Source organism: Heloderma suspectum, chromosome 2 (assembly GCF_057233095.1).
Source record: "Heloderma suspectum isolate Gila_16-S chromosome 2, 16-S_ref, whole genome shotgun sequence".
NCBI classification, from domain to species: Eukaryota; Metazoa; Chordata; class Lepidosauria; order Squamata; family Helodermatidae; genus Heloderma; species Heloderma suspectum.
In genome coordinates, this window is record NC_139459.1 from 278,387,463 (window position 1) to 278,399,422 (window position 11,960).

The window sequence follows — 11,960 nt, forward strand, 5'->3', positions numbered from 1 at the left end:
TGCTCTGCACTCACAAAAGGAGCATGGAGCGTCCGAAAAGGGGCATTCCGAGAGGCGTGGTGTGGTGGGCAGAAATGCCTGTACGACACATCCTATGTGTCGTACAGCAGCCTCCTCCCCTGCTCGGCCCTCCTGCAGCTAGATGGCCACAATCAGCTGTCTAGCTGAAAATGCAGGGCAGGAGGAGCATGGAGGGAACAATCCCCTCCGTGCTTCTCCTACCCTGCACTGGATAGGCGGTTGCCTCCGAGTTCGGAGGCGGCCACCTATCTGAATAGGATTGCACCCTAAATGTTCCTTTGTTAGACCCTGGTGTAACATGCTGTTACATTTCCCACCAGGTAGCCTGGAGACGTATATCAGAACAGTGTACTATGATGTCTTTAAATTGCTTTTTAATTTTGTTTTAAAAGGTTTACAAATTTACAAAATCCACAAATTTATCCCCCCAAGTCAATATTTCATAACATCCAGCCTTAATTAAATTTACAAAAAAATTGCCAAAAATGAAAAGAGAGAAGTAGTCATATTAGTCCTAACAAGGTATATTTGTTTATTACATTTATATCCCACCTTTCTTCCTTCATGGAACTCAAGGTGGCTACATGTGGTTCCCAGGTAGTCTCCCCTCCAACACTGACCAGACCCAAACCTGCTTAGCTTCAGCATACGTATATGGCTGAAGTTCATCTTGAACCTTATCATTCCCATACATTATAAACAAACTCCATCTTTCAGTGAAGCAAACTGCGTTGCCTCCCCTTTTTGAATTTAACCACTCAGACAATTTCCTAAACTTTCAAATACCATCCGTCAACTGATGGGTTGATACTATGCTGTCTTTATACCTTTTTTCATACAATTTCACTAGAAACACCCTATTTGACAAAGAAATACACCCTTTTTGTGCCCAGGAAGAGCATTCTGTTGGAAATTTCTGTCCTGTGAGCACAGAGACTCTCCACCCTGGTGTCCAGTACTAGTGTTTTGTGGGCTCCCCAATTCCCCCTGTGATGAGAGAAGCTCCAGGTGGCAGCACTCATGGGTCTAATTTCCTTTGGATGGGAGCTGTGGAGACTTACAGTGCCTATGTAATACTTGCTTTATTTACAAATTCACAGGCAGAGCATATGTTGAAGCACTCCTACAACTATACCACATTGGATTCTTATTCCTTAGAGCAGGTAGGCAGAAGGTAGATCTCCAGATGTTTTGGCCTTCAACTCCCAGCATTCCTGACTATTAGCCATACTGGTAAATGCTTATGGCAGTTGAAGTCCAAAACATCTGGAGTTCTAGCTTCTGTCCACTCCTGCATTAGAGAGAGACCCTGCACCCCAAAGTGTGGCACATTAAGACAGCTCAGGGGTCTCTGGCTCTGTGCCTTCAAAAACCGCAAATTTCTCTCTCCCTTTCCCTCACTGGAGATCTCCAGCTATCAGGAGACCATCTCCTGTGGTTAGAAACTTCAGATGGCCACACTGGTCTATTAGCTTAACAAAGGAATAGATCCGCAGCAATAGTACTATTCTGTTTCTTTCCCCTTCTCAAATGTCCATACAACTTGCATAGCTAGTTTTCAAGGATTACAGGGCACAATTCATCAGGAAGTTTTGCTATGGGAGCACTACGGAAATTAGTAGGAGCTGTGCGGAATTTCCTGGTGGGTTGCACCCTATATTGCCCTATACTGATAAGAGTTAAAAAGCTCAGCAGGAACTGTGTTGTATCCCATCACGACATTTGGACCCCTTCTCCAGTGTGAAGACAGAAATTCAAACTAAATGTTGGCTGTCATGAGTACTCTTGCTTCTTGTCATATTTTCAGGTATTAAAGATAGCATGGATATATCTATTCATAAAAGTCCTGTCCATAGCAGGGTAGTCTGCCCTATGCCCTTGGAATAAAAGTTAAAAGAAATATTTTCGATTAACAATTTGCAAGCATTATTAGCTTGCTACGAATAGGCTCCGAGTTTCTGCTTTCCCCAGACTGCTTTTAATTTAAATGAAGAAACTGGTTTTGGGGTTCAGTACCATGCATTTTCATAGAACCTCCAGTTAGTCCTTCAAGTCTGCTGCTCCTTATACTATTACTATGGCCACTCTGCCCCTCAACTTAGCCTAGCTACCTTGCCAATTCTGCTTCTGTCCTATCCCTAGACTCACTATGATGCTCTAGTTCTAGCCAAAATGATTGCTCACTTCCCTCCAATGAGACAGCCTGTGAAAACTCTATGCTGCCTGTTTTAATTTTCCCAACATTTAGAATGTTCAGGACTACCCCAATATGACACAACAGCTAAGAACAATAGAAATAGAAGCTTCACCACCACTGCCAAAAAATGCCTTAGAAAAGAGGAAAAGCCTTCTCTTAAAACAACAAAGAAAAACAAAAACTATGTAACCTGTTCAAAACAAAACAAAGCTTTTTCTCCCCACCACATATCCTGTATTGACACCTGGTTCACATGTAATGGCAACTGTGGGTTAATTAACCCACAAATTGTTGAAATGTAGCAGGAGTGAGCACCCTGACTCTGGTGTGTTCATCACTTCCGCTTTCAACATCTCCCTGTTCATAGGTTATTAGCATGATGTTCAAACTTGGACAGACTGGGTTGTTTAGGGGTTAAACAACCCAGAATTAACCCAACAACTGAAGGCAGTATGCCTGCTCACTCACTTCCACTAGATTTTTGGCAATTCGTGTTTTAACCCAGGATTGTTATGTTCTGCCAGTTCTCCACAAATATTATGCATTGTGGGATGTTGTTGATCCTTGTTTCTTCCTGTTACTGAAGAATAGACATAGGAGAGAGAGAACCTGCTTGGAAGTTTTGTTATCTCCCCCTCTATTTCTGTAGTCTTGTTTCTAGAATAGATAATTGCAAGGAATTTCTTAATGCTCAACTTCATATTGATGGTAATTAATTTTTGTAGAGCAGAGAGGATTTTTCTTAAGTACATGTTTAAGCTAGCATGAAACAGGCTCATATATGTATGTTTGTTTGATGTGGTCCCCTCCATGTGTGAAGGCTGCAGCAACTGCTCCCCCTCCCCCAAAAGGGCCTGCTCCAGAGAATAGTGGTACTTCTCCCGAAGAGGTAGGCATTTTAATGTAATTTTGTGAGACAGTCTATGTGTAAGTAAAAATAAAGAAATTCTTTATAGAAGTTTCGAATTTTTATAATAAACTGAAATAAAAGTTGTCAAACAACGTGAAGATTATTTTCCTCAACCCCCTTTCCACCTTTGTTCCCTTCCATTGTTCTTGCTAGATTCACTGAGTTGCTGTCATTCTCTGGCTCAGTCTGCTGGCAGTTACATTTTTTTTTTTTTTTTGCTGAATAATCCATTCAGGGGCATTAAGCAGGCCAGCAATGGAGATAATCGCTTAGTGATGGGAGCGCATCAGAATAGGTGGCCTTCATTGCTCCTTTCCCATCCCCATTCTTTTCCAGTGAAGCATTTTAAGAGAGCCAACTGGCTGGCCTTTTGAAATGCTTTGAAGGTTCCAGTTAACTGTTTCTCTTCACCTCTTGGTGGATGCTTTCCTGCTCTTTTTTTCCTGTGGCTCATTTGGTTACTACAGCATATTTACTATTGATGGTATTTTAAAAGTTCTCAATATTTTACAATTCATAGTAAAACCAAAGATTGGACAAATTTCTAGAAATATCTGGTACAACTTTAAATCTGAGGTGCTAGGAAAATATTCCAAAACGATAAGACACTAGAGAGACTTCCCTTTTTTTCTGCTTAGAGAAATCAACCATTAAATCTAAAATACTCAAGACATTTAAAAACAACAACCAGGCTGATGGCAATACAAACACATTTCAACTTCATCTTGAATTTCAGAAAACAGAATTCCCTACATAATGAATAGGGGGTGATAAATTTGATAAGGTTCTCTTAAAAACTGGACTGTAAGAGTTCTTCTGATATCTCCTTAAAAATTCTAGTACTTTATTAATGGATTTGTACTAATAGTCATCAGGTCTTAAAAAGCCAGTCTTTGGGGAACCAAAATTAAAAGTGTTGGTGATTACCCTTAAAGCCCTAAGTGGCTTGAGCTGGGGATACCTGCCTTTCCATTTTGCTCCTCTCTCCTTGCTTTTCACTGCCTGGCCAAGACTTTTCTGTTCTGGCAGGGATTTTGTGTTGAGGATTCTTTTCTGGCTAGCCCCTTTATTTTTTTAGATTTCATTTATATGCTGCACCTGTTTCTGTTTTAAACTGCTGTTTATTTTTGTTATTGTTGATTCATTTCTGTTGGATTTGTGGGGAGGTTTTAAACTTTGTAAGGCATCCTGCATGCTACAAACACACTGGAAGGTGTGTTTATAACTGTCTAATAAAATAAATGATTAAATGTTCCTTTGCATAAAACACATGTGAACGTGACAAAATCCAGTAAAAACTGGGGTAAAAAGCTCAAATTGACTGGAGTGCCAAACTCCCTACTTATCATTTGCCCAGACATACCATTTTTAAAGGAAAAAATCCGCTTGAACTTGACATGAAACGATCAGTCCAATAAACTAATGACAAACTTATTCTCCAACTTATGATCCTTATGTAGCTGAAATGGTACCATTAACACACAAGAGGGACATATCAGTAGGCTTGGGGAAAATGGAAGGTTTGCATACGAACCAAAAAATATATAGGAAAAAACCTTGGGGTGGGCAACACCCTCTAACAATAGCCCAGTGCAAACTGAACATGGTCACACTGGCCACAGAATGCTGACAAGGAGGGGGAATGAAATGGAGTACCCGGAGAGAAGGGATGGTCGGCTGGCTGGCTAGAACACTGCAACACAAAATGAGGACAACAGTTGCAAATACGAACTGGTTTGTGCATGTGCTAAAGAGCACACAACTGCTATAATTAAACCACTGAATAATATGCATACAAAAGTCTTGTGCACATTTTATTACAGAGAGTATACATATGTACTGACAATCGAATAAACTCCAAATATACAGTGCCTTGAAGGCTAACGAACAAGAAACCCCACCAAAAAAGGCCAACAACTCCAATGCACGCATGTGATGTTGGAATGAAAGGCCCTATGTTCTAATTCTGAATAGACAAGTATATATTTTTAAAAGAAATAATATATCGACAAGGGAAGCAAAGCTGAAATGGACTAAGTTCTCAATTCCTGAATAGGTATGTGTATATCTTTAAAGAAATAGCAAATTGACAAAGAAAACAAAGCTACAGCCATTCAAAAAACTGTTTTCAGATAAACTGAATGAGAGGGAAGCTCCCTAGTGAGGCAAACACAATGGCAGTGAAAAGAGAACTGAGGGAATAAGTGGGAACCTGTAAGGGAAATGCGCACTGGGACAGTGTGGGAGGGTTCCCACCAAAACTCAGCTATAGGCATTGCCTGAATCAAGGTTCCACGCAGGCGCAGAGCCCCCATATGTGTGAATGCATAGATGACCACTTGAAGAACTGCAGTTACAGGTAGCAACCTGTCTTTTTTAAAGAAATAATGTATTTACAAGGGAAGCAAAGCTGAAATGGACTAACTTCTCAATTCCTGAATAGGTATCTGAATATATTTAAAGAAATAGCAAATTGACAAAGAAAACAAAGCTATGGGCATTCAGTAAAACCACATTTTGTTGAATTTCGTCAGGGACTATAATTGAATAGACAAGGGTCTTGATCCCTATACATAGTTCTTTCAGTTGCCTAAAAGGTAAGGTCTTCTTAAAACACCTTCTCAAATGTTTCTTCACTCTCTCCAATAACTTCGAGCCTGTAGATAATCAACTGAAATCTGTTGGCTGCTGTTCAACATTGCCAAGTGAGTCTTGTAGCGTTGTTTTATTTGGAGCTATGTGCAGGCTGGTGATATGATCCACTTAAAGGTCTTTGTGGGTAGCCTGATTCTCCTTAACTAGTACAGACCTTCTAATTTTGTTCAGGCAGAGAGAGCACATACTGTAGAAGTTTTGTTGCTGAATGCCATGATGTGGGGCAAAAGGTTGATCAGGATCTACTGGTACATCTCTGGGTACCTTGCAATAACTTGGCAAGTTTTGGTGACTTCCAGCTGTTTAACAACAGCAACAACTAAAACTAGTGTAACTTCATTTCTGTTAGAGGTAGTGTCACCATAGATATTGCCATCTCTAAATTAGGGTCCTGAAACAAAGAAAACTCATGAGGAATGGGGGAGTGGGGAAATTAGGAGTAGATTTTTGTATGAAAGAGCTGAGACACAGACCTCTGCTCTGGGACTAAAAACAAATTTCTAAACTTCTTTAATTCTAAATGTATGTCTGCTCCAGAGTCACTATGCAAAATGCTTGGTTCCAGTTGGTGGATCTCAGAGATCTAGTTAAAAAACACAACAAAATAGATCTCGCAAGCATGAACTCTGCTCATCCATGATGTGGGGGTATGTAACAATGCATACTGGGAAGGCAAAAATAGGTCTAGAAGATTGTGGACAGTGGGCAGTATCCAATGGGGTGCTTATGCCACCACCAATTCTTTTGTGCCCTGGTGGGGCCTGCTGATTCTGTTGAGCAAATGGGACCCACCACTTACGCAACAGAGATTTAGCACTTCCTAGAACTCCACTGCCCCTTCACGGATCACTGCCTTGTTGTGGCGAAGGGGCTTGCGTAACTCCGTGAAGCCATAAGCTATGCCGTGCTGGGCCACCCAAGACGGACAGGTCATGGCGGAGAGTTCTGACAAAATGTGGTCCACTGGAGAAGGAAATGGCAACCCGCTCCAGTATTCTTGCCAAGAAAACCCCATGGAACGTATCACAAGGCTAAAAGAGATGACGCCGGAAGATGAGCCCCTCAGGTCAGAAGGTGTCCAATATGCTACTGGGGAAGAGCAGAGGGAATTTCCAAGTAGCGCCAGAAAGAGTGAAGCGGCTGGGCCAAAGCCGAAAGGACACTCAGCTGTGGATGTGTCTGGTGGTGAAAAGAAAATCCGATGCTGTAAAGAACAATATTGTTTAGGAACCTGGAATGTCAGATCAATGAATCAAGGTAAGCTGGAGGTGGTCAAACATGAGATGGCAAGATTGAACATCGACATCTTGGGAATCAGCGAACTAAAATGGACAGGCATGGGCAAATTTAATTCAGGTGACCATTACATCTACTACTGTGGGCAAGAATCCCTTAGAAGAAATGGAGTAGCACTCATAGTCAACAAAAGGGTGGGAAAAGCAGTACTGGGGTACAATCTTAAAAATGATAGAATGATCTCAGTACGAATCCAAGGCAAACCATTCAACATCACAGTAATTCAAGTCTATGCCCCAACCACTGAGGCCGAAGAAGCTGAGGTTGATCGGTTCTATGAAGACCTGCAACACCTTCTAGAACTAACACCAAAAAAAGATGTCCTCTTCATCATAGGGGATTGGAATGCTAAAGTAGGAAGTCAAGAAATCACCGGGATAACAGGCAGGCATGGCCTTGGTGTACAAAATGAAGCAGGACAAAAGCTAATAGAGTTTCGCCAAGAGAACATGCTGATCATAGCAAACACTCTTTTCCAACAGCACAAGAGGCGACTCTACACATGGACGTCACCAGATGGTCAATATCGAAATCAGATTGATTATGTCCTTTGCAGCCAAAGATGGAGAAGCTCCATACAGTCAGTAAAAACAAGACCTAGAGCTGACTGTGGCTCAGATCATGAGCTGCTTCTTGCAAAATTTCGGCTTAAATTGAAGAATGTAGGGAAAACCACTAAACCGTTCAGGTATGACCTAAATCATATCCCTGATGAATATACAGTGGAGGTGAGGAATAGATTTCAGGGATTAGACCTGATAGACAGAGTGCCTGAGGAACTATGGACGGAGGTCCGTAACATTGTTCAGGAGGCAGCAACGAAATCTGTCCCAAAGAAAAAGAAATGCAAGAAAGCCAAGTGGCTGTCTGATGAGGCTTTACAAGTAGCTCACGAAAGAAGGGAAGCGAAAAGCAAGGGAGAAAGGGGAAGATATACCCAACTGAATGCAGAGTTCCAGAGAATAGCAAGGAGAGACAAGAAGGCCTTCTTAAATGAACAATGCAAAGAAATCGAGGAAAACAACAGAATGGGAAAGACTAGAGATCTCTTCAAGAAAACTGGAGATCTCAAGGGAACGTTTTGTGCAAAGACGGGCATGATAAAGGACAAAGAAGGCAGGGACCTAACAGAAGCAGATGAGATTAAGAAGAGGTGGCAAGAATACACAGAAGAACTATACAGGAAAGATCTGAATGTCCCTGATAGCCATGAGAGTGCGGTCACTGAACTTGAGCCGGACATCCTAGAGAGTGAAGTCAAGTGGGCCTTAGGAAGCATTAGTAACAACAAAGCTAGCGGAGATGACAGTATTCCAGCCGAGCTATTTAAAATCCTAAAAGATGATGCTGTTAAAGTGCTGCATTCAATATGCCAACAAATCTGGAACACTCAACAGTGGCCACAAGACTGGAAAAGGTCAGTTTACATTCCAATTCCAAAGAAGGGCAACGCCAAAGAGTGTTCAAACTACCGCACAATTGCGCTCATTTCACATGCCAGCAAGGTGATGCTCAAAATCCTACAAGCTAGGCTTCAGCAGTATGCGAACCGAGAACTACCGGAAGTACAAGCTGGGTTTCGAAGAGGCAGAGGAACTAGAGATCAAATCGCCAACATTCGCTGCATCATGGAGAAAGCAAGAGAATTCCAGAAAAACGTCTATTTCTGCTTCATTGACTACGCTAAAGCCTTTGATTGTGTGGATCACAACAAACTGTGGCAAATTCTTAAAGTGATGGGAGTACCAGACCACTTTACCTGTCTCCTGAGAAACCTGTACGAGGGTCAAGAAGCAACAGTAAGAACCAGAGATGGAACAACCGATTGGTTCAAAATTGGGAAAGGAGTACGACAAGGCTGCATATTGTCACCCTGCTTATTTAACTTATATGCAGAGTATATCATGAGAAATGCCGGGTTGGATGAATCAGAGGTCGGAATTAAGATTGCCAGGAGAATTATCAACAACCTCCGATATGCAGACGATACCACCCTAATGGCAGAAAGCGAAGAGGATCTCAAGAGCCTCTTGTTGAGGGTAAAAGAGGAGAGTGCAAAAGCTGGTTTGAAACTCAACATTAAAAAAACTAAGATCATGTCATCTGGCCCTATCACTTCCTGGCATATAGAAGGGGAAGAAATGGAAGCAGTGACAGATTTTACTTTCTTGGGCTCCAAGATCACCGCAGATGGTGACTGTAGCCATGAAATTAAAAGACGCTTGCTCCTTGGGAGGAAAGCTATGGCAAACCTAGACAGCATAGTAAGAAGCAGAGACATCACCTTGCCGACAAAGGTCCGTCTAATCAAAGCTATGGTTTTCCCAGTAGTAATGTATGGCTGTGAGAGCTGGACTATAAGGAAGGCTGAGCGCCGAAGAATCGATGCTTTCGAACTGTGGTGCTGGAGAAGACTCTTACGAGTCCCCTGGACTGCAAGGAGGTCAAATCAGTCAATCCTAAAAGAAATCAACCCTGAGTGCTCATTGGAAGGACAGATAATGAAGCTGAAGCTCCAATATTTTGGCCACCTAATGCGAAGAGAAAACTCCCTGGAAAAGACCCTGATGCTGGGAAAGACTGAAGGCAAAAGGAGAAGGGGACGGCAGAGGATGAGATGGCTAGATAGCATCACAGATGCAATGAATATGAACTTGAGCATGCTCCGGGAGAGAGCGCAGGACAGGAAGGCCTGGCGTGCTATGGTCCATGGGGTCACGAAGAGTCGGACACGACTGAACGACTGAACAACAACAACAACAAGAACTCCACTGATCTGCCCTGTTCCAAAACTGAGCATTTCCGCTCATTTTGGGTTGGCCCTGGAAGCACTAAATCTCCATTCTGCAAGCGGTGGGTGCTGCTTCTGGAACGGTATCTGTGGGGTGCAAAACAATCAATGAGGGCATAAGCACTTTGTTGGATACTGCCCAATATGTATTGATGCCTGGCTTAGGTAGGGGAATACAATGTAAGGATATTAATGGTAAAAAACATGTAAAGATCAGTGTTCCAAGAGGAATCAGTCATATGGATGTAGCAGGATGTAAGATGAAACAGTGTGGGAGAAACAAGGCTTGAAGTCTCTCTGAAGGATGTACAGTCTCTAGACCCTTTTGGTCTGCTGAAATGAGGGAGCAGAACATTGCAGAATGTGAGAAATCCATACCGGAGAAAGCATAGGAAGATTGCTGCAAGAGAAATGTGGCTAGACTAGGCATGATGCCTATTAATATCCCCTTGTGATTTTTCTTTGCAGGCTTGATTTCCTTTGTAAAGTGTATTGGCTGGTTAAGAAGTTCTACATTTTTGGACTTGATAGATCTTAAAGGTGTATTATATAATTCTGTTTTACTCCCTTTTAAAAAACTTGTTTGTTTTTTACTTATTGAGTGTCTAGGCCACCTTACTATTAGAGGAGGGCAGGTGGAAACCATAATATACAGTCAGGGCCAGAAATATTGAAACAAGGATAACTATTTTGGCAGTTGGCCTCTGTACACCACCACATTGAAGTTGAAAGGAAACACACCCAGATGGGAGCGAAGTCAGGACGTTCAGCTGTAATTCAAGGGGTTTGACAAAAGTGGGGCACTAACCATTCAGGAAGCACAGCCAGTGGCATACACACACACCCATCGTTGGTGGCTCATAAGTAATGGAATGAATGGCTGACAAGCAGCTGCATGGCCAGGTGTGGCCTGTTTCCTGGGTACCCCATGACCAATCAAGCAGATAAAAGGCCTGGAGGTGGTTCTGAGTGTTACATGTGCATTTGGTAGCTGTTCACTGGAACTCCCAACATGAGGTCCAAAGAGGTGTCCATGCGAGTGAAGGAGGCCATCATTAGGCTAAGGAAACAAAATAAACCCATCAGAGAGATAGCAAAAGTATTGGGAGTGGCCAACACAACAGTTTGGAACATCCTGAAAAAAAAGGAATTAACTGGCAAGCTCAGCAACAGTAAAAGGCCTGGAAGACCACGGAAGACAACTAAAGTGGATGACCGCAGAATTCTGCTCACGGTGAAGGGGAACCCTTTCACAACATCTAGCCAGATCAAGAATGCTCTTGCAGAGGTAGACATGTCATTGTCAACATCTACAGTCAAGAGACAGCTTTATGAATGTAAATACAGAGGCTTCACAACAAGGTGCAAACCACTGGTAACACTCAAGAACAGAAAGGCCAGATTAGCCTTTGCCAGCAAACACCTAAAAAAGCCTGCCCAGTTCTGGAATAAGATTCGTTGGACTGATGAAACCAAGATTGACTTGTACCAGAATGATGGGAAAAGTATGGAGAAGGAAAGGAGCAGCTCATGATCCAAAGCATACCGCATCATCTGTCAAATATGGTGGAGGCAGTGTTATGGCCTGGGCATGTATGGCTGCCAATGGAACCAGGTCACTGGTGTTTATTGATGACCTGACTGCTGATAAAAGCAGCAGGATGAATTTTGAAGTGTACAGGGCTATACTTTCTGCTCGGATTCAGCTGAATGCTGCCAAACTGATAGGACGCCGCTTCATATTGCAGATGGATAATGACCCAACACATACAGCAAAAGCGACCCAAGAGTTTCTCCAGGCAAAGAAGTGGAATGTTCTTCAATGGCCAAGTCAGTCACCTGATCTCAACCCAATAGAACAGGCTTTTCCCTTACTGAAGACAAGACTGAAGGCAGAACAACCCACAAACAAGCAGCAGCTGAAGGCAGCTGCAGTAAAGGCCTGGCAAAGCATCTCGAAGGAGGAAACTCAGCATTTGGTCATGTCCATGGGTTCCAGACTTCAGGCAGTCATTGACTGCAAAGGATTTTCATCCAGGTATTAAAGGCGACCCTTAAGTTTGAAATGATGTTGGTTTGTTCCATTCCTT